Source organism: Tupaia chinensis, unplaced genomic scaffold (genome assembly GCF_000334495.1).
Source record: "Tupaia chinensis unplaced genomic scaffold, TupChi_1.0 Scaffold000341_1, whole genome shotgun sequence".
NCBI lineage: Eukaryota > Metazoa > Chordata > Mammalia > Scandentia > Tupaiidae > Tupaia > Tupaia belangeri.
The window spans coordinates 3,210,226-3,215,379 of NW_006159835.1; positions in this window are offsets into that span (position 1 = coordinate 3,210,226).

Consider the following 5,154-nt stretch of genomic DNA (forward strand, 5'->3'; position numbering starts at 1 on the left):
AGGGAAAGACACTATTTAAAATAGCAACAAAGAAGGTAAATTCCCAGGAATAAACTTGCAAAGAACACACAAGATCTATATCTTAAGGTTGAAAACCTTACAATGCTCCCAGAAACAAAAATAAAGATTTGAACAGATGGAAAGTTCTACCTTGTCTTCAGCTAAGACAACAATCACAAGTCATCAATTCTCCTTGCGTTAATCTGTACATTTAATTAACTGGCAAGTGTAGTTTGGATTGCTTACTCATAAGCGAAAACAAAAGGAAGCAGTAGGAGAATGCTAGTTGAGGGAAGTGTCATTTCCATGGGGGTAGAGATGGAACAGCATGTGCAGACATCTGGAGTGGGAAATACTCATCAATTCAAAGAACTGAAAAGTGGACTGTGGTGAGTAGGGAAGAGAGGATATGGAATAGACGCGGGAAGGCAGGTTCTGAGGTAGTGAGGAGAAAGGCAGCAGTGGACGAGCAGGATGCAGGCAACCACTGTTGGGAAGACTGGCTGCACTGGGGGTGGGAATGGCATGCAGGCTGTTCGTCCCTAGTGAGAGCAGTGTTCAGCCCCACTCCACCTCCCTCTGAGAGGGCAGCACAGGGATGGGGGATGACTGGGGTATTGCTGTATACCAGCTGCACCTTCACGATTGTCTCCCAAGATCCTGGAGCAAGTGACCTTGCTCCTTCCTAGTTGCCATGCCTCACATTAGAAGTTGGTGACTCAGGGCTAGCAGGTAGCATGGAGTGTAAGGAACTGGATCCCATATGGCTAACTTCACAGTTTTAGTTCCAGACTCAGCACCTTGAAAATCATGCCAGGCATGTGTAGGTGTGTGCCCAAAATCCTGAGAGGAGACTAGAAGAAAAGGGATTACAGTATGACCATCCTCCTGGTGGGGTAATTTCTCACTTCTCTCTTTCTCTGTCTCTCTGGCAAGTGCACATACTCTATAGTGAAAAAGGAAAGAAAAGAAATCAGTGACTCGGCAGTACATTTTCAGCACTTCACAGGATACAGTTAGTTCTTTTCACAAAGCATCCACACCCTTGACTAAATAGCAGCGGGGGATGAACTTGGCATTGTTTATCCAGGAGTGTGGAGGGGTGGGTGAGGGAAGCTCCACCCTCCCCAGGGCCACCCTCCTGTGGTGACCTGCTGCACACAGGCCAGAGAGTTAGCTTCTCACAGGGTTGCAGTTTGTGGCCAGAAACAGAGGAAAGCTAACATGGTATTTGAACAAGACCGTGACCTCATTACCCAGTATCCTGCCCAACAGAGTTAGCAAATATATGGCAGTGGAGAGTTAGGAAGCCCAGACTTAATGTACCTAATTAATGCCTGATTTCCTGTCCCAGAAAAGCTTAGGTCCTGGGAAGGTGACTTGAAGTCCATTTCCTGGAACAAATGCACACAGCAGTCCCGATTCATACATTGCCAAGTAAAACTGTCAGAACCTACTTAAGAAAACCAGGCCAGTCTGGCTGTGTTTATTAGGAATAGCTTCTGAGACAAAGAGAGAAAGAGTTTTCATTCAGTTCACTCACAGATAGCTATCAAGCACTTAACATGCCAAGCTCAGTCCTAGGTGGTAAGGGGTGGAGAAATGAGCCGACAGACACCACACCTGTCCTCACAAAGCTCTTGTTCCAGTGAGGGAAGATGGACAATAAATATGATAGACGAAATTGTATCAATGAGAAGGCGAGATGTGCTCACAGTTCAGCTCACGGAGAAAGTGTCCATAAGGGGCCAGCAGGTGGTATAGTAGTGAAGGTGCCGGACTCCCCACCTGGCCCCGTAGTTCAAGTTTCGGACCTGGTGGCTTTCTCTCTCCCTCTCTCTGGTGAGCTCATGTCTCCTATAGCAAATTTTTAAAATAAATAAATTAATGAAAATAAAATTAATTCTTTAAAAAGGACCACAAATTTGGTGTTAGTGACACCTGAACTGAATCCTTACAGATGAAATGAAGAGTAGGGAAGAGGGCCAGCCCTGTAACGCAGCAGTTAGGTGCTGTGCACTGGGAGGTAGAGCCCACATGGGCAGTGGAGGTTTGAATCTCAGTCCTGGCAGCACGAAAAAACACATTGGGCTTATGCATTCATGCCCCACATCCTGATGGGATGGAGAAACAGAGGGGAGAAACTTGCAGCTTGACTGCACCTCACTGGGAGATGCTTTCTCTCTCTCTGGTGAAGGCAAACACCCACTGGCAAGAAAAGGAAAGAAAGGAAAAGAAGAGTAGGGGAGAGGGGAAAATAATATAAAGGCCTATATTAGGCAAGAACTTGCAATGTTCAATAAACTGAAAGTCAGTTTCTGTAGTGTGCTGTGTTAGGGGAGAGAGTAAGCATGAGGCTGGGCAGGCCGGCATGCCATGATAAAGATGCGGGTTTTTCCTAATTCATTGTGTTTGTACAGCACAATGATCTATTCTACTATAAAACTGCCCACTCAGAACTCATTGCCAGCTCAGCCTGACCAAAGCTCAGAGAAAGCATCTGAAAAAAGTTCCAAGAATGGTCAAAATAGATGTCATGAAGTCTATGCTCTAAAGCTTATACACCACGCTCCTTGGGGAGTTTCTGGGATTTTCATTTAGGTCATTTACCTTCATGTTAAGTACTCTTTTAATAAATTTCCTTATCTGGTTTTCAAGCCCATAGCAGATTACAAGCAGCCGATTAGAAGGGGAGGGAAAGGCAAGCACTCTGTCCAATTGACATTTTAATCTAGTGAGTCATTGTGCTTGGAAACCACCTTCCTTCATAACTGAGCTTATTCAATAGAGCAAGGACTCGGGGGTCACCCAAACACTCCGATGACATTTGTGTTTGCACCACGAGAAGAACAGATACACATTAGTAGTCCTAGATGCAAATCCTGATCCTACTATCCATAATTTTATATCCCTACTAGATTGTGAATGATTTGAGGTCTTGTGCCTTAGTCATCTTTTTTTTTTTTTTTTTTTTTTTTTTTTTTTTTTTTTTTTTTTTTTTTTTTTAGAGAGAGAGAGAGTTTTGCTATAGAGCATGTGCACTTACCAGAGAGAGAGAAAAATGAGAAATCACCTCCCTCACTGCTCCCCCACCCTGCCATGGAGGAAGGCCACTCTGCAATCCCTCCTCCTCCAAGCTCATCTCAGGATTTTGGGCACACATGCACATGCAACCAGCATAAGTTTCAAGTTGCTGGATCTGGAACTCAAACCTTGGGAGTCCAGGGCCTTAACCACTACACCACCTGCTGGCCTCACCTTAATCATCTTTGAATTTATACATAACTCTTGCCCTTACTCCAGGCCTAGGATAACGCTAGTCATGTAATAGTGCATGATAAATAGATCTAAAATGAATAAGTGAAAATATGATCTTGGATAAGTCATCTTCTCTGATCTTCAGTTGCTTCATCTATAGAAAGAAAGGGCTTGCTTGGAACATTAAATGACATAATATATGTAGAAAGCACAATGTTAAGAATACGGTATTATACAACATAAAGGCAAGATATTTCGTTACTTGAGGCTAAATTGGACAGAGGTGTCCTCCAAAATTTCAAGGAAACCCTTAGGTTCTGTGTCTATGACTTGAGTAGCTACCACTAGATGGCAACATTTTCTTAAGGCACATGAAGCCATTTTTTTTTTTTTAAATCTACCCCAGTGGTCTCCAAACCAGGGGTTCTCATATGGCTGTGAGTATAAAATGCTTTCCAAGAAGTGCTTACTTATGTATATAGCTTTGAGGAAATCAGTTTTCTGATCCTAAACTTCTATGTGTCCTCTTTCCTGGAACTAATCTGCTTGAGAAAGCAACTATGTTCATGATCGTCAACTGTGTTCATGATAGCCACTTTCTTGCAAAAAGAAAAGCATCATTATTCATCCCAAATCTGATTGTGTGGTACCATCTGGTGAATAATATCCTACGAGACATCAAACAAAAGGGACATCTCCTTTAATGATTAACTAGGAACCAGCCTTTTTCTCTCCTTTGTATACTCCATTAAGAGTGAGACTCTGCTTTGGTAAAGGTATATTTTGGCTCATGTGGTCTGAATAAAATGGTTCAGTGGGGTGGCAGAAATAAGGGCTTTTCATTCTCTAAGAATTAACAAAGAAGGCATGGATCTTCAGAAAGCCAGCACAGACAGTGTAACTGTTTTAAAATACTAGGCAATAGTTAAATAGTTCACATAGTTAAATATAATTCTTTTCAGCTATTCTCAGTACTCACCTCAAATCATGTTATCACCAGGGAAGAAGGATGCTGCAATGGCCAAAGCAGTTGATTATTTCTAATATACCTAAAATATTTTGTAGGATTAGCAAGTTTTTCATGACTCTGCCTAAAACAAACCATTAAGGACTTTTCACATGATCTTTTTCAAATTTGGTGTGTGTTTTTCAATAAGATAATTTCTAAATATTTGTAACAAATCATAGAACAATATTTTTTCAATATTAGCCAGTTCTTCTTACTGAATTTTATTTACTGAATATTATCTATTTTCCATTAAGAAAAGCATAAATATATGTTAAATGCCAGATCAATTAATTTTTGCAGTCTATTTCCTTAAATCCATGGGAAAAGTTTTATTGTGATGTCTAATGAAATTAGTGATTCTGCTTAGGATTTTTATATCTACGATTTGTTTACTTATTATCAAAAACTAGACTGTGGGCCAGTCAGTGGTGTGGTGGTTAAGGTGGTTAGATCCCACATGGCCTCATTGGTGGTTTGAGTCCCAGACACAGTAACTTGAATAACATGCCAGGCATGTATGTGGGTGTGCCCTAAGTTCTGAGAGGAGAATGGAGGAGAAGGAATTGAGGCGTGACAATCCCCTCTGAGAGGCTGATTTCTCATTTTCTGTCTCTCTGTCTCTAGTGAACTCACATACCCTCTAGCAAAACTAAAAAACAAAACAAACAAACAAAAAAAACTGGGCTACAGAGTTTGATACATGCATATAGACACAATCATGATTTTCCTTTGGTAAATTGTATCATAGTCTTTGCTTTATAAATAGTTTATAATTTGGTTACACATGACATTGCATTACTATAAATTATATAATATTCTTTGCTTTATAAATAGTTTATAATTTGGTTACACATGACATTGCATTACTATAAATTAGGTTATAAAAA